Source organism: Sceloporus undulatus, chromosome 4 (assembly GCF_019175285.1).
Source record: "Sceloporus undulatus isolate JIND9_A2432 ecotype Alabama chromosome 4, SceUnd_v1.1, whole genome shotgun sequence".
Taxonomy (NCBI): Eukaryota; Metazoa; Chordata; class Lepidosauria; order Squamata; family Phrynosomatidae; genus Sceloporus; species Sceloporus undulatus.
The window spans coordinates 209,590,868-209,616,697 of NC_056525.1; the positions used below are offsets into that span (position 1 = coordinate 209,590,868).

The 25,830-nt window shown below is 40.7% G+C and overlaps 1 long non-coding RNA gene across 1 annotated transcript; it reads left to right on the plus strand.

Annotated features, from left to right (window-relative positions):
- Positions 1–1,043: 1,043 nt before the first annotated feature.
- Positions 1,044–24,182, plus strand: LOC121928128. Its single transcript, XR_006103443.1, has 3 exons — positions 1,044–1,102; positions 1,929–2,019; positions 18,317–24,182. It is a non-coding gene; the product is annotated as an uncharacterized LOC121928128 (long non-coding RNA).
- Positions 24,183–25,830: the final 1,648 nt, after the last annotated feature.

The window sequence follows — 25,830 nt, forward strand, 5'->3', positions numbered from 1 at the left end:
CTACAACCAACTACAAATACCAGGATTCCATAGTATTGCACCATGACAGTTAAAGTGGTGTCAAACTGCATTATTTCTGCAGTGCAAATGCAACTTATTACTAGTTACATGTGAATCATAATTATTGTAGAAATTTCTGGGAGAAGAGTGTATCTATGTTTCTTGTACAATGAAGTGAAGAACATTAAGAAATTTTAATTATTTGAAATATTCAAATAGAGATGCAAAGAAAAGAAAAGAGAAAAAAGTGAGGAGGACATACAGGGGACATGAATGTAGGCTAATCTCTCTCTCTCTCTCTCTCTCTCTCTCTCTCTCTCTCTCTCTGGCATTGCTTCGTGAACGAAGATTCAGGAAGGTCTCATCCAAGATTTGTACAAGCACATTGGTGACTAAAAAGGCCAATCCGGGACAAACAGATCCGGTTGCAGAAAGCACAGTGGAAAGTCTCCTTGGGTGATGTTTCTGGGTTGTGGTTCTTTCTGCATTGTCGTTTCTCTTTGAGGCTCGTTCGGCATGAGCTTTCGAAAAAGGCTGCAGCATTGTGGATAGTGCATCTCCATGCCTCCCGATGCGAGGCCAGGGCAGACCATTGTTGGTGATTAATTTGGCCAAGCCTGAGGTGTTGTTTCAGGGAGTCCTCGTATCTCTTCTTTGGGGCGGCCCTCTTACACTGACCCGTGGCAAGTTCACCGTAGAATACTATTTTTGGGAGGCGATGGTCCTTCATCCTAGAAATGTTTCCTGCCCAGTGCAGCTGCGTCCTCAATAGCATGGCCTCAATGCTGGTGATCCCTGCTAGCTCAATGACAGCAACATTTGTCACATAGTTAGTTCAGTGTATATTTAGAATTGTGCGTAAACAGTGCTGATGAAAGCGTTCGAGGAGTCGTAGGTGTTGGCGATAGGTGAACCATGTTTCAGACCCATAGAGGAGAATAGACAGTACAGTGGCTCTATACACACTGATTTTTGTGCTTCGCCTCAATTGTTTGTTACTCCAGACTCTTTTGTGAAGCCTTCCGAATGCGCTATATGCCTTTGCCAGTCTGTGATCGATCTCTTTATCAATCTTGGCGTCTGAGGAGATGATGCTTCCCAGGTAGGTGAACTGCTGGACGGACTTAAGCACAGATGTGCCTACAGTGATGTGGGGATGGTAGTGTTCTTCCTGTGGTGCCGGCTGGTAGAGAACTTCCATTTTCTTCAGACTGACTTCCAGTCCAAAGAGCTCTGCAGCTGTTGCAAAACAAGATGTTAGGCACTGCAGAGCTGCTTCCATATGGGCAACGAGGGCAGCATTGTCAGCAAAAAGCAGCTCATGGACTAGATAGTTTAGAGTCTTGGTGCGGGCCCTCCGGTGGCTTAAGTTAAACAGGCTACCATCAGTATGGTAGTGTATATAAATGCCGTCTTCTTCTTTGAGATCTGCCATAGCCCTTTGAAGCATCATGCTGAAGAAGATTGTAAACAGAGTTGGAGCGAGATTACAACCTTGTTTCACTCCATTAGTTATTAGAAAGGGCTCTGAAAGAGCATTGCCATATCTGACTTGACCTTGCTGGCCTTCATGTAGCAGGATGATCATTTTGAGGAATTTGTGGGGGGGGGGGCTCCGAGTTTGTTCCAGGTCTGCCAGCAGACCAGTTCCTACTCACAGTGTCGAAGGCTTTGGTGAGGTCAACAAATGTTACATAGAGTCTTTTGTTCTGCTCTCTACATTTCTCTTGCAGTTGTCTAAGGGCAAATACCATGTCTGTAGTGCTCCTATTAGCTCTAAAGCCATATTGACTTTCAGAGAGTTCTTCTGCAATAGCAGGGACTAATCTGTTCAGGAGTATCCTTGCAAGGATTTTTCCAGCAATGGAGAGCAGTGTTGTATCTCGATAGTTTGGGCAATCTGATTTTGCTCCTTTTTTCTTGTACAGGGTGATGATGACTGCATCTCGGAGATTTGATGGCAGTTCGCCTTTTTCCCAGCAACTCACAAGGAGCTCATGGAGCTTAGCATGGAGTACAGTAGGCTAATATAAGCTGATCATATATCCAAAAATACGTTTTCTTGGAACTGATGCCTAAACTATGCATGTTCATGTATGCTTAAACCAGTAAGATTTAAGATCAGTGAACAATGGATAGTGAATGCTTTTTGTCAACATTTCTTTAATTTGAACCAAAATTATGTGTACAAGACATATGCCAGATACTTCAAAGTAGAAAAAATAGGACTGAATTTGTATATTATGTTCAATGCAAAATTCTCTCTCTGTTGATTATGGAAATACATATGTACCAAGAAAGATATATACATTTTGCTTCATCTCCAAGTCATTGAACAGACTCAGTGAAAATTGGACTCAGATTATCTTATAGCAATTGAGCAACACAAACAATAAATTTGTTTTAATGTTCATAAGAATGAAAATAATGCAATGATCTATTCACAGTTAAGGATTACAGCCATGCTTGTTTGGAGAAACAGAAGTGTGGCTTCAAAGATAAGGATCCAGCAACCAGTCTACAAGGTTGTATGTGTTTGTGTGGTTTTCTGCTGCACATCTTCTGAGTAGCTGAAATCTGTTACAACATTTTGAAAGTGTAGAGATAAATGTTTAACAGCCTCAGGTCACCTAGGCAAAGGTTTGTCATCTTGAGTTTCTAGAGTGGTATAAATTACCATTACACAGCCTTGGGATTATGTCCTGGATCTTGCCTTGAGAACCTCCAGGCACCTCTACCTCCTAGACAAGGAACATCTTAACCAACACAATTATGTAACATTGCACAAAGACCTCAGTCTGGACCTATTAACAAAAGCATGTTGAAAAAAGCATGCTTGCTGCATGAAAGTAGCTCCCTCCTATTTCTGTTTCTCACTCCCTACCCCTCTTTCCTGCCCTAGCTTTTCTATGTTTATTAGGTAATTGCCTTGCCTGACTCACTCACTCATCAGTAACTGCACCTGGAGGAAAGAATTTTGATATCCATGTTTAGGATAAATGCACTCATTTTTTTCAAAAATCTGGCTGCCTAAGAACCAAACCTATTTCCCACCTGTAATCTCCTTGCTCTGTGGTACATTTTTTGCTGGGGTACATTTTTTCCCCTACCACTGCATCTGTTGCAGCTTTGAGAGACATTGTTTTTGTTATTCAGTACTTGCAAACCTTATCCCAGGTATTTCCCCCCCTGACCAGGGCCACATTCCCTCATAATGAATCCATAGGAGCCTACTTGCCAGTGGTGACAAGAATAGAGACAGTGGTGGGTGGGCCCTTTGTCCAAGATGAACAGGTTAGATCTTTTTCTCTCATCTTCTGAGCCCTGTTCTCATTCCTTCTCTCTCCTTACTGCCTAAAAATGCTGCTGGGGAGGAGATAGATTGCTATTTCAATAGTCTGTACAAATTACATGCCAAGACCTTCAAAATTATGGAGAGTGCAACATCCGTAAGATAAATTGTTGCACATCTCTGATTTGGGCCCATAGTGGAGTCCATTTTCAGTAATATTTAAACTAAAATGTGCACATGCAGAGTTCCTTAGGAATGGCTTCAAATTGTCCAAACTGTCACAATTATATCAGTTGGGTACCAGGATATAGGTGGACAATTATGTATATTATAATTTATAATATATGTATGTATACACACACACACACACACACACACACACACACACACACAGTAAGTATTACAGCGCTTTATAAATAAAGGTTAATAATAATAATAATAATAATAAGTATTGCTTTTCAGTCATTACACAGAAAATCATTCCCACCCAATCCAGTTAGAGTAAAGCACTTGTAAAGTTCTTTGCCTGGGAGTAAGCTCTGCTGAACAGGATGGCCCTCTCTGCCTAGAAAATCTGCAGCACAAAGAGTTTTAATCAGTCTCATAGAAATCAATTGTACTTACAAAGAGCTTAATTTTTGGTTGCATCATGCCTGTAATTATTGGCAGTATAATTCTCCTTTCTTTCTTTCTTTTCTTTTCTTTTCTTTTCTTTTTTGAGGTTCATCTCTGTTTTACAAGCCAGTTGAGACTAGTTATCTAAGTATCAAATAATGCATTGCAGTGACTTAGCTGCAGAGCTTGGAAACATTACATTTTCAGTTCCATCCCACAGAATTTCCCAGACAATATGGCCACTAGCCATACAGGCTGAGAGAGTGGAGCCAGGGAGTTCAAGAAAATGTATTTTCAAAGTGCAAACATTCAGGTTTAACTGTTGGAGGGGCTTAAGGGTCTAGTTCTGCTAAGACTGCAGTCCTATATGCAACTAAGAACAAACTCCATTGAACTGTAAAGCACTTCATTTTGAGTAAACATGCATAGGATTTCAATGTTTATCACATTTTAAAAAAAATGGGGACTGGCAAATGGGATCAAATTTCTATCATAGAGTAGGTATTAATATTTAATAGTAAAATAGTGTGCACACGTAGAGACACCAGGACATGCCATGGTAAACATTCACCTGCATAATTGCATGGGTTTAGGATGGACTTATTGAAGGAATGTTGTGTAAATCACATCTAAGTAATCAGTTGTCCTTTACATTATTTATGAAAAATATTTATACCCCATCCTACCATTACATTTACAATTCCCAGGATGGCTTACAACAACATTTTAGGTTTACTACAGTAAGGCAAGACTACAGTAATATGTTCTATGTGGGGTTGTCTTTGAAGACTATTTTGAAGCTTTCACAGGTATAAAAGGCAGCTAACAAGTTGCTTGTCAAAAAATCTGAGGATGCAAATCATATTCTGTTCCAAATGTAATCTTCACATTACATGTCTGGGCTGAACTCAAAGCTCTGGTTGCTACCTTACTATTGGACATGCTACCTAATGGGAGTTGAAGTCCAAAACATTGGCGCATTACAGAGCACCGAAAAGCGGTGCTCTCCCTGCGCCGTCATTAGCTGCACCGAGAAGCCCCAGCGGCCAAACTGCAAGGCTTCCCGGCGCAGCTAAAAAGAAGCGCTGAAATAGGGCTTCTTCTTGGCCCCCGGAAGTGACACCATGAGGCGCAAGGCGCACACTCACAGCGTCATATCCGGGGAGCGGCGTGCGGACGCTATGCGTCCGGCATGTAATAATGGCAGCTGCCGTGTATATAGGGCGCCGCCATTATTACGCCCCCATCACGTGCTAGGGGTGAGGCCGGTGTAGATGCTAGGTCCTCGGCCAACCCCTAGCACGTGACGGGGGCACCAGAAGAGCCCGTCTGTAACGCACCATTATTTCTGGTTATGACTTAAAAAGGCCTATTTGGTTTAGTTCCATTCTGCTATTTGGCAGAATGTATCTCCCTGTACAAGTCAGTCTGGTCTCTGAGAGCATCAGGAGAGGCCTTTCTCTCAGTCCCACCACCTTCACAAGCACAAGTGGGGACACGAGAGAGGCCTTCTCAACAGCTGCCCCAAAACTCTGGAACTCCCTTCCTAGGGAAGCCAGAATGACCCCCCCCCCCCATGCTTGTTGTCCTTCCATCAGCAGGCTAAGACATTTTTATTCAGACAGGTTTTTAAAACAAAGTCTTTAAAGAACAGGTTGAGGGGTGTTGCATTGTTTTATAGTGTTTTCAGTCCTTTTATCCTTTTTAAATTTTTTTAATGAATGATCTGTTTTAAAACTGTAATGATTTAATCCTATTTTAATGTTCTCTTTTGTATGTTTTTAGTTGTGCTTCTGTGGCTTTAAATTGAAAGTTGCTCTGAATCCTATTTTTTTTGGGGGGGGGAGTGGAATGATAACAACAATAACAAAAACAACAACATTTGGAATGCCAAATGTTTCTCAACCTCAACTTCCTCAAACACCAGGCAGCTGTTTGCACTCTCTCTGAGGTTGAAAATAAGATGTCCAGTGTAGGTTATATGGCTGTGACCTCAGAGGGAGCTATTCGTGGCAGAGGCAGTGGTGCTGGGCAGCACAGTGGGATGCATGTTTAAACTGCTGCCCAGCACCATGACCACTGGTACAGGTTGCTCCCTCTGAGACTGAATACAAGGTGCCCAGCATCAATCATTTGGCTGTGACCTCAAAGGGAGTAACTTGTGCCAGAAGCCACAGTGGGGCATATCCATAAACAGCTGGCTAGCGTTATTCTGGAATGCTCCAAATTTTCCTACAAAATCTGGAGCAAAAGATATGTCTTTTTTATCTGGTTTAAGGAAGAGATTAGTTAAATTCAGTGTGGAACTGGCATCTCGTAACTAAGACAGTTTGTAGTCTGGGCTTCGATCCTGCATTATGAAGACAGAGTGCGGTGAGGGTGGGGGGAAACCAATTCATTTGGCCTTGTAGACATGCCTTCAGGGGATCTGAAGAAGATTGGTGGATCACAGTGTGGATGACAGTTGATCTAGTCAGTTAGGATTGTTAGAGAGAGGGTGGAGGAGAGAGTGAATGGAGGATTAGGATCAAGAGAATCAGGTTCAAGACTTCAGAATTAGCCAGGAGTGGAGTGTGTGGGATAGTGTGAGCTTTGTTCTAAATTTATTGAATAATTAATTTGTTTTGCTATGTTCAACTTTTGTTAATAAAGGTTTTTGTTTGTTTGTTTGTTTATATTCTTTTGGCTTCCAGAAATGCTGTTTATTAGAAAGCTTGGATTCAGACAGAATGTTTAGGTTGGCAGCAGTGCATAAAAAGAGGTGGTATCTTGTGAGGGTATAAGTTGCATAATAAAGGGGCAGTACAGACCGCTGCAAAACAGCGGTCTGCATTTGCCCGTTTTAACTCTGGAGGGATGGTGCACCCTCAAACTGCACGCCATCCTTCCGGAGTAAAAAGAACCCAGTGTTTCCGGGTTCTTTTTGCAGTGCTAGACTGACATCATGAGTGTGCCACTGGTGCACTCACAATGTGACACGCAGTGATGTGTGGATGCTGCACGTTGCTTACGTCAAAATGGTGGTGCCCATATGGATGCGATGCCGCAATTACTCTGCTGTCACGCCGCGCTAGGGTTAGGGACCATGTGGTTGGTGCGCAATCCCTAACCCTAGTATCAGTGCAAGCACATTGCATTTGGCCCGTCTGTTCCGGGCCAAAGCTACCTTTAGGGCCTCTGAGAGGTCCCCACAATTGGTAGCCACAGCAGTAGGACAGGAGGAGGTCCTTATATTGGTGGCAGAGGTAGGGACAAAAGAAAGCCTCATTATTGGTGGTAACAGTGAGATTTGTTGAAGTCTTCACATTTGGTAGAAACAGAGGTTTAGGGAGAGTCTCACACCTGCTGAAAAAAACTGTATCTTCCAATCATACTCCAAGGGTAGACAAGGTCTAGCTGCAGACGTCCCTAATATCTCCCCAGAGCAGAAAACATTCCTCAAAACAACCCAAGTTTATCTTCCTGGCAGGGGCACTTTTGGACTGAAATGGGTCGCAATACCCCCAAAGAACCACCCTGCAAGAGAAAAAAAATAAAATCACAGGTGGCACTCTAGCCCTGGTTATAGTAAAAAAGTATATTTTTGTTCTTTAAAAAATAGTATTGTGTCATTTCTGAGCCTAATGCTGTCAAAAGTGAGTTCTGGGAAGGAAAAAAAAGGTCCCCAGACCATTAAATTTGCCTGAATTCTGATTTATCCAGATACCAGATTTAGAAAGTGCACAACACTAGTGTGTCACCTGTGTTCTGCTGTGTTCACAGAACATTTGTCCTGTAACATAATACTTTGATCTAAGTAGAGAGAGTCAGAATTTAGAGGAGAAAGCAGCTGGGAAATATTGGCCATGGTGCCTGGAAATCCTGGGAGTTGTAGCCCAAAAATAGAACTTTCCCAAGCTTAAGCTTCAATTAAGAGCCAGCATCCAAGAACTCCAGAAAATATCTTACCTCCAGTCTCAAGTATGTTGACAAAAGACATCAGATGGGATGGGAGGGGTGAGAGCCCTGCATTATAATAGCATCCTGTAGCCCTTGTTTGCATTACAAACTGTTCATCCAGAGCAGTAGCAGAGCTAGCTGTTTTCCACTTCCCTTCTGGCATGTGCTTTAGTATATGGAAATCAGTTCACAGTGTTCCCTCCAGCAATTGTGCCTCCCACCCTTTTTTTTTAATGAATGTGCAAAGATTACGGAACTATCTCAGCAGAATGACATGCTGATTCCTCCCTTTCTTTCTTGACACAGCCTTAAACCACATGTTGTTTCCTTCAGCCCCCATCCATCGTAGTTTTATTCTCACACTGACCTTTCAATGACCCTGTCTGCTCATTCAGGACTTGTGCTGATCTGGTTAACACCATACAATTAATTACATTTGAAGCCATTTCCCCTGAAATCTATTTGAATGCATTATTTTAAATGTCTCCTCCTCCCACCCCTTCTTGTACACTAATCTGCATCCTCACATTTATTATCATTTCTTTAAGGAAGCAAAAGAGAGCACCTTTTCTTTCACTTTGTGACTGATGGTTCTTGGTGCAACTCAGATAAAGCTTTGCTAGGTTGGCTGCACTTTTCTTATTTTCATAACATGCACTGCACAGTGCTAACAAGCCCACAAAATCTAGGGTACTGTTTTTAAAATTTATTTCACAGGCTAGAATCTATAGACTCACTAACATCTCACAGATGGTGATAGAAACTCACTCATGTATTTCTGTTTTTGAGAGCCAGTATCATTGCTGGATGCCTGTGGAATGGTCATCTGTTCTGTTTACCCAAAGCAGTCTTCCTTTTGAACGTGTGTCAGAGGGAAGACCACTGTTGGAAAGTGTAATTTCTTTGACTTCTAGTCCAAGACCTCAAAAAGCTTGCAAACAGGTCTTTGAAACTCCTAAGCAACAGAAGACTGAGCAGAAGGCACACAAGTCATAGAGTGGTTACAGTCATGCCCTATTCATGTTCTACAACTGTCTCTATCTGGCAAGGACAGTCCTGATTAATCCTCTCTCATCCCATGTGTTGGGCTTCTTTAATACTTCCCAGTTTCTCCTCCATCTCACTTTCCCCCACTGACTTCAGCTGACTTCAAGTGTTGTAGAGTTCAAAGTGCAAAAGTAGTTTTGTTGCTGTTTTTGTTGTTGTGTGCCTTCCTGACCTGTGAGGCAGAATGTGTTCAGAGGAGTCTTGCCTCCCTCAAAGGCTGAGAGTGTGTTACTGGTCCAAGATCATCCAGTGGGTTTCCATGACCAAGAGGAGTTTCAAACCCTGGTATCCCAAGGTCCTAGTCCAACACCCAAAACATTACACTACTTTATTTAACTCAGCATGGTTGTCTATTTTTTCTCATTAATAGCTTTTGACACCATGACAACGCACTGATGGTTTTTGGCCACACATGGTCTGGTCTTCATCTGTAAAATATTGGAGGGGATGCCCACTCTGTTGGGAGATACTGTTATTGCATAGTAATTATTTCCAGAGTTGTATATAGCCAATGCCTTCATTATGCAATTTTTTGAATTGCATAATACCTTTGCCATCTTTTTTGGGGGGAAGCATTTGATCTGCCCTGTTTTTTTCTTTTGGAAATGTGTAAATGTTAACTGTAGGTATCCATTCCCATACTCAGTTGTTGTTGTTGTTGTTGTTGTTGTTGTTGTTGTTGTGTACCTTCAAATCATTTCCGACTTATGGCTACATGAAAGCAAACCTATCATAAGGTTTTCATGGCGAGTTTCTTAAGAGGGGGTTTACCACTCCGAAGCTGAGAAAGTGTGACTTGCCCAAAATCATGCAGAGAGTTTAGATGGCTAAGCTGGGATTTGAACCCTGGTCTCCAGAGTCATAGTCCAACTCTGAGACCACTACACCATGCTAGCTACCCCGTTACCTATTAGTAAATGTAATATTCAGTATCCACTAAATATTTTAGTCATTTCCTTATTAAAACTCTGTCTTATGGGTGCCTCCCCAAAATGAATTTTTTTAATAGACCACAGTGGTGTCTGGTGACTTTAATGCTAGTCAGGTGGTGAATCCTCTCTGGGTTTTAGTATAAACTTTAAAAGAGTTACTCAAGATGCTAAACCTTATACACACAAACAGTTGAGCATATGGGATAACTTCTTTAAAGTTCAAACTAAAACCCAGAACTGATTTACCACCTCATTGACATAAGAATCTTGAGACCAAACTGACAGACAACAATATTTTTTTCTTTAACTTGAAAACGTTTAATCATTTCACAGTTGTTATATTTCTTCTTTTTGGCAGCATTCCTGTGGTGGCCATAATGTACAACTCAGCTCTTAGCATCACTTAGATGAAAACTCTTGGGCAATTTAAAGATGATGGTATTTGTTGAGTTTTCATTTTAATAGAAACACATTTAATTTGCCACTTTCAAACCAATACAAGAAATGAACCTCAGTTTTCCTTCAAAATTCACACCACTGTGTATTTTGCAGTGGAATTTTCTAATAAAGAAATTCATACAAAATGTGTATATACAAAATGCATGTATGAGTGAAAATAACATTCACATCTACACTGTACTAAGAAAAGTGCTGACAAATAGGGTTTTGTAGATATTATTACACAAAAATGTATGTATTAAGACAAATGTATGCACATTTTTACACATCTGTTCAGAAATTCTCAAATTAAAATTGAAAAAAAAAGTACATGTTTGGATGCATTAAAGTTAAGATGGGGGGAAACTGTGGGGCCATGCAGACTACCTTTTGTATCGAATTGTAACCCGGATTGAAAGTCAGAAGTTCCCATTGGCACCAGTTTAAACACATCAGAATTAGGGTGTTACACACCCGAACCAAAGCAAATCCCCCTTAGAGCGTTTTTTCCAAAAGTGGATTATTTCCCGTGTCTTTTAGGAAAACCCGTTTCTTCCCTGCTGCCGGCAAATGTGAACTTGGCCCCAGTCATGATTGGGTCAAGTTCAGGGGAGGGATTTAGGTCAGAGGAATGGCAGAGGGCAGAACATGCCTCCCCTTTTGCACTGGTCACTTTGCAAGTTGCATTTGTTTATTTCTGTATGTGTGACAATATGAATGCTTGTGGAAGACAATTCACAGGGAAGGATAGATGGCATTTTGGGGTGGAAAACAGAGGCAGAGCAAGGAGATCCAAAGAAGAGGTAAGGATAAATGGCATTTTGGGGTGGAAAACGGAGGCAGAGCAAGGAGATCCAAAGAGGAGGGAAGGATAGATGGCATTTGGGGGGTGGAAAACGGAAGCAGGGCAAGGAGATCCAAAGAGGAGGGAAGGATAGATGGCATTTGGGGGTAGAAAACGGAGGCAGGGTAGGAAGATAAAAAGAGGAGGGATCATGATCGAGTCAAGTTCAGGGGAGGGATTTAGGGCAGAGGGAGGGCAGAGGGTGGAACATGCCTCCCCTCTCACAGGCAGGTTTCTCTCTCTCTCTTTCTCTCTCTCTCTTGTAATTTTATTTTTGGCAGATTATGCAAATGCTTGTTCTACAGGTTGATACATATTGACATTATTATTATTATTATTATTATTATTATTATTATTATTATTATTATTGTGACAGATTATGTGAATGCTTTGGGCTAGAAGGGAAGAGGTTCCAAAGCTGGGCTGGAAGCGAAGGGGAAGCTAGAGGCTGGCATTCAGAGGGAATGCTGTGGAAACCCATGACTTTAGGGAGTTACACTCTCTCAGCCTCAGGGGAAAAGCAATGGCAAATCTCCTCAGAACCAATCTTGCCAAGAAAACCCCAGGATGGGGTTGTTTTAGGGTTGCCATAATCTGTAATGACCCAAATACACACAACACACACACACACACACACCTGGAGGTTTTTAAATTTGGCAAGTTGACAAAATATGTGCACACTGCCACCAGTTTTTTGTTTTTTTTCAAGGAGGGGGAAAACATCCATTCGGTTGGCCAATGGCTGTAGGATATGTTACCTTTAACGAAAGCAGAAGTGAATTTGATTGACAACAAAGGAAGCTCCATTTTAAAGTGGTACTGCAAATGTGAACTTCAGAGGGGCAAATTGCTCTGATCGAGGTAAAGGGTAACTGGGCTGATTCGGTATGAGGGCAACCGGATCTACCCAGTTCTATCCAGTGCAAATGGGCTAGTGAGAATGGGGCCTGAGAGAAACAAAACAAATGAAAATAGCTAGATTCATCCATCCTTAGATCATTTCTCTTAGTTCAGTGGTATAAAAAAATATTATGAAGCACAAAGGAAATCAGAAAGAAAGGTCTGGAGAGCATTCTAAAGATGTCTTGGGCATTGGCACAGCCAACCTCACCAATTTCTCTCCCTTCTCCTGTATGAATTCAAGGGTATAGCAGTCTGGAAAATCAGTTTGCAAAGAGATCTTGTAGCACCTTTGCGATGTGAAACAAACTGAAAGAAAGAAGCTGGTAACATGAGCTTTCATAGACTTGCACCTGCTTTCTCAGATGCATGAGGTCACCACAGATTTCCTTGAAACACTGTGGCAACAGCTAACACACCACATGCCCCCGTGCTCCCCCTAACTGCCTCTACTGTTCTGCTCAGAAGACCATTGTTGCACCCTGTGATATTGGATGTTCTTTTGCAGCCTGTGATATTCTTTTTCAAAACCATGGTTATCACACATTGACTGCAAGAGGAGTATTCATGGATGTCTTTCATTTTATTTGACATGACTTCATTTATTTTAAAGATTAAAGAAAGGGACATCTAAGCCTGTTTTTAGGAAACAAGTCTCCCAAATATCAGATGGATAAGGACAAGGTGCATCTGCTGCCATTTTTCAAAATCCGAAGCTGAAAAGGAATAGATAAAAGGATGCTCCCTGTGGGGATTTTGTGCAATTTCTTGTGTTTTTTGCTGCTTGTGTTTTGTGGTTGTGTCATAATAAGCACAGAAAGAAACAACTGCTAGTATATGTCCAAACTATAGTTGGTGTAAAACTCTTCTCACTTGTAAAAGTTCTCAAAGTACATCCATCCTTCTCTTTCAGGAAAAGGGCTTCTTCTCCCTCTTTCTTTCAGAGATAAGATACCCAGTTTATTACTGTGGTTTTACATTAAAAGGTGTAAGAGAAAACGGAGAAAAAGTGGCAGGAATCCCCACACACACTGCAATAGCTTGGAAATTTTTATTTGTTGGACTACAAATCCCAGAATTCCTAGCCAACAGGGCTAAGAGGACATTCTGCAAGTTGTGGTTCAAAAAGTAATTTTTCCATGCTTCGTACACACAGATGCACACACGCACATGCAAAGGAGTTATAGCTTCTTCAACTAAACCAACAGCAACTGATTTCTGCTGTTACTTGAGAGAGAGCCCCACTTGAGTGTGTCAGGACTTGCCTTCAAGTAAACATATATATGTTTGTCCACACTGGTTCACCTCTACATGTACTGACTTGGGAGTCGTATTGATTTTTGTTGACATTACTTTCAAGAAGACTTTCAAAAGTCTGGGCAAATGGCATGTAGGTAGGATAAAACTTGTAAAGTACCCTATACCCCCCCCCCCAAAAAAAAAACCATCTGGGAAAGTAAATCTAGTTCTCGTTACTCACACAATGTAATTCTTTCTGCTGTGTCAGTCTCTTCTCTAGACTGTTTACATTCAGAGAAAGCAGAAGGAAAACAAACCTAACATAGTGGACTCATCTCAACCCCTCAGAAAAGAATCAAGACAGATCTAACATAATGTCCTTATCTCTACATTTAAGGAAGGAAGGAAGACAAATCAAACACAGGGGCATCATCTCAACACACACCTTTGTTCTTCTTTTGTATTCCACAAGACTCTTCAAAGTTCTTCTTGAATTTGGCACCACCTTGAACGTTTGCTTTTTGTTGTTTAGTGTTGATGGGTTTCAGGAACAGAAATGGAAAATCATTTTAACCTAATTCTTAGCCTGCCTGTTCCTTCCAGACAGCATCAGCTGTTAACATGAGACTTCAGGGACACTTTTGGCTTGGCCCAAAATGCATTCCTCTTCCTGTCATGATATTTTGGGCAGAAAGATGACGCAGTGTAGTGTAAATGGATGTCACAGCTCTCTTAAGGAAGCAAGGGGAAAAAAGAATGATTTCTCAGCATAGCCACCAGCTGATTTGTTTAAAAGTTGCTGGACTTTTCAGTCTTTCAGTAGGGTGTGTAACTGTGCTTATGTTTAAATATCTGAAAGACATTGCAGCCAGAAAGATATCCATTTCAAGATCTTGTCATTTCTCTCCCTCTCAAGCAGCTGCTACTCTAGCACTCTTTTAAATGGACAAAAGAGAATAGTTAATCCATCCAGCAGGATGGGTAGATTGCTCAGGATGGGTAGCTATGAAATGCTGGAAAGTGACAGAGGATGGCTGAAGATGGTTTGTAAAAGGACAGTGGTTATCACTGCTTATGACTGGGGTCATAGGGTGGTATAATGAGCAGAGTATTTTACTGGATTTTGGAGATCCAGATTCAGTTCTTCATTCATTGGGTGAAACCAGTCTGTCTCCTAGCACTGTTGTAGGGATGAAGTGGTTCACATGAAAGCCAGGTATGTCACCCTAAGCTCATACAGTGAACAGTAGGATATAAGGAATAAATAAATAAACACAATTCCCTGATCATATTTTCAGTTAATATCAAAATGCTTTTTAAAAATTGCCCATACACAGCTGCAGTCCTGCATGCAATTCCCATTGATATCAGTGGCCTTAACACATGGTTACTATGTATCTGCACTTACAAAAGTAGATTTCTTGGCTAGGATTCCATCGTGTCACTCCTTTCATGCAACAGAATATAGATGAGAAGTTTTTTTTCTTTTTCCTCACTCACCATCCCTCTATGTTAACTTCTCAGTGTGCAGTGGCAGGCAGTGGCAATCCACTGCTACTATATGACATTCAGTAAGATCTCAGATCTTGACTTTCTGTTTAAAGTATCCTTGATGTTTTCTTGTTTTCTTTGCCACTGTTCCATTGGTACCATATGTGACGACTGTGGCCCATGGAATAGCATCAGATAAACAGCATGAGACTCTCAATGCTTCCAGATGGACAGTTCTTAGCATCACTTGTCAAAGATGCTGTGTAGTGATTCTTTCTTTCTTTTTTCTTTTAATATAAGTTTTGTAGAAAGATTAAAAGGAAGAAGACATGGTAGGAAAAGACAAGCAGGTCACGAGGCATATCACATCAACTTAGCCACCTATAAAACTCCATGGATGAAACAAGGCACTTTCCAGTAGGATCAGAATTCTGTTGTCACTTCTTCATGACTTCATTTAAAAAACAAAATAAACAAACAAAAAATCCAACAACCTCAGAAATTTTTCATCCCAAAATATAAAGAAATTGGTCTTCAAAAGCAAACCAATGAAATTCTCCTTCATTTACACTGGACAAATTCCCCAGGGACAAACAATTTTCAACTTTGTAAGGTGCCATGCTGTACCTATTTGCCATATAGGTGTTTTTAGCAAAAATCATGTTTTTGCTATTATGCCTGAACAATAATGTTGATTAAACAAACCATACAACAGCGACCATGAGGTTACTTTGTTTTTGTTTTTGTGGTTATTTGCCATTAGATTGACTTAGACTTAGGGAGACCCTATTTGGGACTAATAATTGGATTTCATGTCTGGAAACATCCATAGGTAAAATTTGAGCTAACTTTGGAATTGACATATATCTGTGGGCTTTACATTTAAACTTGCTGTGATATTACATTCTGAGCCAAAGAGGACAATGATCTATGATTGAAAAGTAGGGGCTAGTATTCCACAAACAAGGCTAAAAAGAAAACTCCTTCTATAGGAAAAAAAAAATCAATTTCAAATGGTGGTTCTGGTTACATTGTAAATGGGAGAATATAACAGCTGTTTCGCTGTTCTTGCTCTTTTAAGTGCAATTAAGGCAGATTAGAAACTAATTAGAAACAGCTCAGCATAGTGAAGCAGAAAGCTGCTCCCAATTTAGGATCAGCTGGATGGAGAAAGTGCATCAAGGCATAACTAGATATCCTTTTAGACATCTAAAGACTGATTGGTAGTTTTTCAACTTTGCAGCCGACTCCAACTGCAATTCAAAAATATTTAGTACTAATGAAGAGTATCAGATGCATTCCAGTTAATTTGTATTCATCCTTCTTCCTTCAGCAATTTCCACTATCCTGTTTCATTCAGCATTAAACCTGAAAGCCTATTATTAGGAATTAAATTGGGACTCAGCTAAGCTATATTCTCAAAGAGTGCTGGAAGCTGAACAGCATATCTCCACTTTTAGTTGTTGACAGGAGCAAAGTATCCACTTTACAGGGTCATGTACAATATATAGACTGCTTCCTGGTTGGAATAATGATTCCTTAAATTCAGAGTGAAGTTTCTAGTGGGTACAGCCAACATAGGAAGCAAAAGCTGCCTACAAATGAGATGTTTGTTATCCTTTATAACAACGGAGGAATAATTTGGCATCCCTTGAGCTAACAGAAGGATAATTTGGCATTCCTTTGAGACAAAGTCCCTTTCCAGTTGCTACTTATTTGTAATATGTTGATTATCATATGTAGAATACCTAGGACAATTCATTTTCAAACTGTCCGTGAATAATTGGACTGCATGCAGGTAGGAACTTTGCATCAGTCAAAATAGAAAAAAGTTCCACATGAATGACAAAAAGCACACAAATCCACAAATGCAAATGTTTATGATCCTCAAAATCATTTTTGCATTTTAAAAAAACACAGTCTATCTGAGTCTTATGAAGAAATTTCACTAGGAATCTCTCTAAAACAAGCACAAAGGAGTGGCAGTTAGTGAAAATGTTTTAATTCTCCTTTGCTTCCCTGCACATAGGAGCTGCTATTCATTGAACTGTAATTTATTTGCATTATTAGTAGTACTAGTACTAATGTTATTTATTAACTATATTTATATTCTGCCTTTTCTTCTATGGTCTCAGGCTGGTATGTATGGTTCTCCTCCTCACATTATCCTCACAACAACTACGTGAGGTAGATGAGGCTGAGAGAGTGACTGGATGAAGGTCACCTAGTGAGGGTTTTTTTCACTGAGGGAGACCTAGAATTAAGATGTCTTAGGTCTCAGTTCAGCATTCTAACACTATACATGTTGAGTAACCTTTATCCAACAGTCCAAAATCTAAAATACTTCAAAATCCAAAATTGTGCACAAGGGTGGCTGAGATATTCACACTTTGAATTTTGATAGGTCAGTGTACACAAACTTTATTTCATACCTAATTTATTAAATATATTATGTAAAAAAATATGCTCAGGCTACGTGTCTAATGTGCATATAAAACAAAAATGAATTTCATGTTTTGGGTCCCAAATGTGCAAATATTCCAAAATCTCCCCCCCCCAAAAAAAAATTCAAAATACTTCTGGTTGCAAGTTTGTTGATAAGGGAGACTCATCCTATACCACACTCCCTCCAAAATTTCCAGGGGAAGCCAACTGAAGGGTGGTTGGATGTTTTTCATTTCCTCTCCATTTGGGAGGTGGGAAGTTTATAGATAAGGAGGAGACATAACATTGTAGGTCTCCTTGCAGTGGCAGAAAGTTATGCCATCACTACATCTCCAACATTGGTGCTCTAACAGTAACAGGAACTCAAAATATGAGGCCTTGGATTACAGAAAACAAAGCCCTCCACTTCCCTTAAAAGGAATGATAAACCCTTTTATTCCTATTGATCTTTTCCACTGAAACCAAGTAGAGGAAAGTTTTAGAAGTATTATTTTCCAACTGGGCCAATGTGAGTCCACTCACATTTTGTACAGTGTAGTTTACACATGTGTAAGTCACCAACAAGTTTTGAGCCAGAAAAATGTGATCACTATGGCATTGTTGACATTGTAGTTTCTAGTAACTACTCTTCAAAGAACGTATAATAGAGTAAGCAGAGGGTCTTAACTTGGAATGTGAAAATTGTTCTGTCTGGGTTTAGTTGTGTTTTACTCATTCCCACCAAACCCTCCCTCCCTCCCTATTAATCGATTTTATTTATTTATTTATTTATTTCCCACCTTTTTCCCAATATGAATTGAAAGGCAGCTTCAATTTGAGCTAAAACAAAGTATAACCAAAAAAAATGATAGTGCAAAGATTATCAAACAAACAAAAATATTAAAATATAAAATTATATGCAAAAGCATTACTTTCTGTGCAGAAAATGATATTTCTTCCAAACTAAATACTGTTTTCATTGCCAAAAATTGCAATTTTGCAAATACCAAGTTAGAATATTGCATAAAATAAGTCTTTAAGACACAGACACATTGTAAAGAAATGCTCTGGAATAATAATCATGATCCAAAGATACTATGAGGTGTTCTGTGCATATACCGGACTTCACATATCGTTCCTTCCTTCCCTCCTCAGAATCTCATTCTAAAGCTGGTGACCCCTCTGCAACAGCTGCCTATGTACTCTAGGAGACTAACGATCACAAGAAGAAGGGGAGAAAATCTGCCATGAGATCTCCTAACTACTGGCACTTGGACTAAGAAGACAGGAAATAAAAGAAATGAATGGGGAAATGATGCACAAAGCATACAGATGTTCCTTCACAGAACAGAAGCAACAACAAGGGAGAGGGACAGCATCAAATCAGCCAAAGAGAAGGGAGAACAGGAAGTCTCAGAATAAATAAGATGGGTTTCATAATTGTTTACAGACAGCGGAAATGTTTCAGAGTCATGCTTCTTCTCCATAAGTTGAAATTTTGAGAAATTAAACAATAAACATGTGGATCCTTCAAGTTATCTGAAAATGAAGCTGCTCCAGACAGCAGATGTTTAATTTCCTTAGAGTTTTAGCTTGTGTAAAGAAGTATGAAAGCCTTCCAATTCTGCTCTGGGTTTCCTGTCTTTTTGTTTGCTTTGTCACACCTCAGAACAGTTTTCTTAGACTGGTACAAACCATTCCTCCCCCACTGTGAATGACACTACAGCTTTCAGCATTCCTGTGCACTAGCCACACTGGTTCTAGATCATAAAAACAGAAAGCATTTGTTTAGGAGAGGCTGTTTCAAAATATAGGGTAGAAATTTTGTAGGTAGCATACACAGACATACCTTGCTGGTATGCCAGGACATACATGTTCTTGATCCTCATGGAAAGAGTTAGCCAATAATATCTCAAAGGCAAAATCTCATGGCAAATAAGTGACTGGAAGGTTGAGTACCTGGGCACCATCTGAGTGTAAAGTCATTCCCAGTCAGGAAAAAAAATGAAAGAGGTGATGGAGAGCAATGGTATTTTTTCTTGCTTCAAAACTGCAGCAGGATGGTGCCTAAAGAATCCTGAATTCCAGCACCTAATTGGCCATAGATGTGTGAGCCAGACCTGCAAAGTTGTAGTACACTCCAGCAGCAAAAGACTATCTGAAAATACTCCAAAAACATTTTTCTCAAATATCAGGAAATGCTGATGAGGAGAATTCTAGACAGACAATAATCTTCACAGTTTGGAACTTTATGTGTGTATGTGAAGAGTTTTGTTCAGAAAATGCATGTGGGTTCGTTCTGCAGAAGATGCTGTTTTATGTGCAGAAAACTTGTTTTTTGTTTGAAAAATAATTTTCTGTGCCAAAAATGCTGTTTTCTGTGCAGGAAACCTTTTTCTTTACAAAAAGTGAAATTTTCTGGGCAACAAAAAGCCTAAATGCATTTTGTTTTTGTTTTTGTTAATTTGAAATGAAGTATATCCAAAACTATTAATTCAGTAAAAACTTCAAAGTTTTCAAAGACTTTTTTACAATGAGAAGAAAATGCACACTCTGTTTTGCGTGGGGAAAATCTCAAATTCTCTAATTATATTGTTGTACTCCTGTTTTTGTGAACTTGAATGTGCATACAATGGTAAAGTATGAGTGCTCTGATAATACTGTAAACAGTGATGTCTATTTACAGCATGCATGGCATGGATTTGCCATGATATTTTGCCATTCATGAAAATACCTTCTGTTTACATACATATGCTATTTATAAGCAACAGAAGCTGTTCTTAGAAACCACATAACCACATACTAATACAGCATATAAAACTTTGATTTAAAAAAATGATCTTACAAAACATGTGCAATAGTCAAGGCACATCCTTTTCCAATTTTCCAATTAGTCCTGTTATTGCTTAAATATTGTAAAAACTGTATTTGATAAAAAGAAAGAGATGGAGGGACAATGATAGTAGAAAACTGTTTCATGCAGATTTGATCTTTAGGTTATTTTTTTCTTTTGAAAAGTCTTTTAGTGATATTACTGAAAGCCGAAGTTATTCCTTTAGATCATTGGGGGGGGGGGAGCAAAGGGTAGGAATAAGATGACAGTTTTCACAATGGAGGGATTTAAGAAATGAATCCTCCCTAGGGTTGCCATAATTGGCTGCCACCAAATCGGCACAGTAAATAAATAAATAAACAAATATAAATAAAAATGCGGGGAGGCCCAGGCCAAAGCGCCAAGCGTTGTGCTGCCTCCTGGGCCTCTGACAGCCCTGGGGCTGGTGGAGGCCGTGCAATGCTCGATGCTTCGGCATGGGTCTCCTCCACTTGTGGGGAAGCCCAGGCCAAAGTGCCGAGTGCGCTGCTGCTTCCGAGGCCTCCCCGGGGCTGGTGGGAAGGCCCAGGCCGAAGCCCTGAGCATGCCGCTGCTTCCCCAGGTCTGTCAGAGGCCGCACAGTGCTCGGGGCTTTGGCCTGGGCCTCCTCCAGCCGCGGGGAGGCCCAGGCTGAAGCGCCAAGCCCAGCTCAGTGGCAAGACCTTCTGAGAGGCGGAGGACGCTCCTCTGCTTCTGGAGAAAGCCTTGCCTGTCCTGGGAACTGAGGGAGAGCGAGACGGGATTGTGCCTGCCTCCCAGAATGTGGGATAGTCTCGCCACTTCCTGGGATTTGGCAAGGCTAATCCTCCCCCCAAGATCTGTATTAAGATTGATAGTTTTGATTTTTTTTTTTTTTTACACAAATGATATGGAATTAGAATGAGGAATTAGGTGTTCAGTTTTGCAAGACACTCCAAATTATTCAGAATAGTACAAATAAAAAAAGATTAGAAAATTTGTCAAAAGGATGTTTCCAAAATGGGCAAGTGGGCAATAATATGGAACAGGCAGTTCAATGTACAGTGCGCCCACGTCATATGCGGCTTTCAGCATATGCTGAAAGCCATGCAGGGAGGAAGGGGCAGTTCATCCAATAGGGATGAATGGGGCATGTGCCCATGGCATGCACCACCACGCCACCACACCACCACATGCACGAGCCCCATTCATTTAAATGGGGCTCGAGCATAGGCAGTATTTGTTTTAGGTGGGGGAGTTCAGAACAGATCCCTGCGTAAACAAAGGGTACACTGTATTCACAGTGGGCATCGGGTATACATTGTTTGGTTGTGCTAGCATTTGATGATGAGAAGAGGATTCTGGCATTGATGGTAGAAAGCAGCCTAACAATGTAGGGTTCTAATATCAATGATGCATCTTTGCTACATTTGATCAAATAAAAGAATGATCTAAGGTTCTGAAATAGGGTCACCACTTTCCAGTTTGGACCTAATATGGAGCAGTTTTATAACCCCATTGATATCAGAACCACCGGTTTCCACCACAGCCCACTATTTCTTTGTCTCTGGCACCACTTATGGTTATTTTGCTATGGGGCTGGATCATGTTTGGGAGAAAAATTACTTACGTGTCCATCACCTTTGGTTCAGGAATCCCCTTCAGGATGCTTTGGTTGAGGTATCCATGGACATGTTCAGCTCAGGGCCTGTGGAACCTGCCTTATGCCTAGATAACAGTGGGATCGTGCATTGTCTTTCACCAATATGAAATCCCATATACCTAATTCCATGACCACCACAGAAACATGACTGGCAGTGACTAGATTCATTGTTGACAGACAGGTTGGCCAGTGTCTGGACTCTTACACCATGTTAGACCAAGCATCTCCAAAAGTAGCCAAAAGCTATGGCCTTTTATATTTGAAGAATGCTTGTTTTAGAATTATAGAATCATATAATCATATAGTTGAAAGAGGTGACAAAAGCCATTCAGTCCAACACCCTGCCTTGCAGGAACATGCAATCAAAGTGCTCCCAACTGATGGCCATCTAGCCTCTGTTTAAAAACTTCCAAAGAAGAAAACTCCTTCACTCGCTAAGGCTGTGTGTTCCATTGTCAAATAGCTCTTACTTTCATTATGTTCTTCCTAAAGTTTTGGTGCAATCTCTTTCCTTTCAGTTTGAACCATTGGTCTGTGTCCTAGTCTCTGAAGCAGCAGAAAATAAGCTTGTTCCATCTTCAATATGACATGTCTTCAAATATTTAAACATGCCTATCATGTCAATGTTCTATTCCTCAGACTAAACATACCCAGCTCCCTAAGCCACTCCTCATAGGACATGGTTCCCAGACCTTTCACCATTTTAGTCACCCTCCTCTAGACATGCTTTTGTCCACATAATTCTTAAATTGTAGTGCCCAGAATAGGAAAAAATATTCCAGGTGAAATCTGACCAAAGCAGAACATAATGGTACATTATGAACATATGATTGCCTTCAATCTAGACACCATACTCATATTGATCCAGCCTAGAATTAAGCTGCCACATCACATTGCTGATTAATTTAGCCTGTAGTCCACTAAGGACTGGAACAGACCAGCAGCTTCAGCTGGCTACAAGCTGGCTTGGGGGTGTGATATTTACATGTGCCATGCCCCCAAGCCGCACGGAGGTCATGCTGGTGATTACACACTGGGTGGCTTTGGGGTGACTTGGGGGTGTAGCATTTAGACACCACATCCTCCCAAACTGGCTGGAAGCTGGCTGAAGCTGCGATGGGGCAGCTTCAATCTGCTCCAAATAGGAACAGCTCTTTGTCACTCTTATTTGGGCTGAAGTTTGGCCAGATTGGGGCTGTGGTTTGAAGCTGACCCTTCTGGGTGGTCTGTTTCACCCCTGAGACTCCTAGATCTGTTTCTTACATACTGCCATCAAGCCAGATGTCACTCATCCTATATCTCTGCATTTTTTTTACTGCCCAAGCCTTGGTACAGACTGCCAGAACACAATGTCCTGGCGGCAATAGTAGGGCTCGGTAGTGCACACCAAACAGACGCTGCCAAGCCCTACAACGTGTGGGCAGTGCCATTACAGTGCCGCCCCACCCACATGGTGGACGTGTGCATGATGTCTGGGTATCTCAGTGCCCACACATCATGCACAGGAAGAGGTGTTGTAAGGGCTGCAACACAGCCCTTATGACGTTGCAAAAAGAAGCCGCTCTAGGCAGCTCCTTTTTTGGTCCTCAGCATTGCTGTTGGGTCGCTACGGCAATATTGTGGACCAATAACAGGGGCCTACAAACCACCCTGAAAGGGGTGGTCTGTACTGCCCCCAAGTTTAATATCCCACATGCTTCCCTGCTAAAATTCATTATGTTAGTTTTGGCCCAGCTTTCTAATCCATTAAGGTCATTTTGAATTCTGATCCTAGCCTCCAGGGTATTAGCTAGCCCTCCTAATTTAGTGTCATTTGCAAATTTGATAAGCATGCCCATTATTCCATCATTCAAGTTATTAAGATGTTAAATAGTACTGGGCTCAGGACAGAACCCTGTGGCACCCCACTGGTCACGTCTCTCCAGGATGAGGAGGAACCATTTTTCAGTACCCTTTAGGCTTTGTCAGACAAACAATTATAAATCCACATAATGGTCCCATTGTCTAGTGCATGGTCTCATTTACAGTGTTGAAAACCATGCCCTCTATTCCATGATCCAAGTCATTGATAAAGAAGATTTTCACACTTACCTGCATCGCTACTGAAATGTCCTCCAAACAGAGCTAAAATGGCAAAGAAGCCCCTGTGTCTGAAAGCCTGGAATGCTCCTGAATCACCATGGAAATGTGCCTCCCTCCTTTGCGTACCTGAATCGTTGCAAGGGAAGCAGATTTTCTCTTAACGCAAACTTAGCATTCAGAAGAATTCCTCTCCTCAGGAACGATTCAGGTACGCAAAGGAGGGAGGCATGTTTCCATGGCGATTCAGGAGCGTCCCAGGGTTCTTTTCCATTTTAGCTTTGTTTGGAGGATGTTTTAGCAGTGATGCAGGCAAGTGTAAAAATCTACAAAGATGTTGAATAATAGCATTGGGCCTAGGACAGAACTTTTGGCATTCCACTAGTCACTTCTCTCAAGGATGAGGAGGAGCCATTGTTCAGTACCTTTGGGTTTGGTCAGTCAACCAATTACAAATCCACCCAATGGTTGCATTGTCTAGCACACATTTTACTAGCTTTTTTCAAGGATATAATTGGGGACATTGTCAAAGGCCTTACTGAACTCAAGATACACTATATCCACAGCTTTCCCTTCATCTACCAATTTTTTGATTTGATCAAAAAAGAGATAGGATTTATCTAGCATGATTTGTTTTTGAGAAACCCATGCTGAATTTTAGTAATAGTGGCATTCATTTCTACAGTCTTACAAACTGTCTATTTAATAGTCTACTGTACAATCTTTCTGATATTTATGTCAGGCTAACTGGGCAATAATTGTTTGGGTCCTCTTTTTTCCCCTTTTGAAGATGAGGACAATATTTGACCTCCTCCTCTCTGCTGGGACCTCTTCTGTTCTCCAGAAATTCTCAAAGATTATTGACAGTGATTCTGAGATTACTTCTGCCAGTTATTTTAATACCTTTGGATGTTGTTCATCTGGCCCTGGAGACTTACATTTGATTAGTGTAGCCAGGTATTCCTGTACTATTGCTTTATCTATTCTGTGCTGCATTTTCCCTACTGAATCATTTGCTCTGTTTTCCCCAGGTTGAGCACTGTACTCCTCAGAGAAGACTGAAGGCCTTTTGTAATGTACTGCCTGGATTCCATCCTGACCTTGCAAATAGGGCCACAGTCAGACATACCTTTGTTATTTAAAATAAAACACTTGCATGCTGACTTCTCCTCTTGCACTGGCCACAATCCCTTTTGAGAGAGAGAAAGAGAGAGAGAAAAATCTAATTCTACATACATGCAGCTTTCATAACTGGCTGCTGCTAGAATGGATTCCCTATTCAGATATATGCACCTAGAAAAAGTAGTCTGAAAATAAGCTCTTATTCTTGAGTGGATATATATTTTGCTGAATTGCATATGGTAGTTTTCCAGAATAAAAAGTTCAATGTTCAAAATAGCAATATTGTATTATCTTACTGTACGGACATTCTCCCCCCCCCCCCCTCCCACTGCCCCCAGTCTTGAAAACACTTATTACAATTGCCTTTAAGCTCTGTGTACCATTTTCAATAGCTGTTTGAGCTGACCCTCACTTGCCAGTGGTGACCAATAGCAGTACTGAAATCAATCTTTGTCAAGCCCATAATTGAGCACTTCCCTAATTTATGGGACAGTTTTTCTATTAACAACAAAATCTCAAGAATTAAATAAAAACAGACCTTCACAAGTGCCGCTGCATAGGTGACTAAGGTAAAAACATTGATAAATGTACACTCCTTCTCCCAGGCTGACTTTGAAAAATTCTGTGTCACTGTTCCAGGTCACATTCTGACAAGAATTAGGAACACTGAAATAAATAGTTGCAATTCTTCTTTGTTATGATGTGGCAAAGCAAGTATTTTTTAGAAACACATAGAGGATTTTAGCAACATGAATTACAATGTACATTCTCACAAAATCATATGCATCTCCATTTAACATTTAGTGTGAATTCACCACTGGGCTTTGAGTACTTAATATTGTTTGTCTGTGTCTGATGCAGGGTAATCTTATTTTTTGTTATAAGGTTTTAATTTCTGCAGTTGAAACCATTATGAGTCCTAATGTAGTCCAGATTTCCATACACCACTAAGACTGGATGCTCAATGGATCAGTG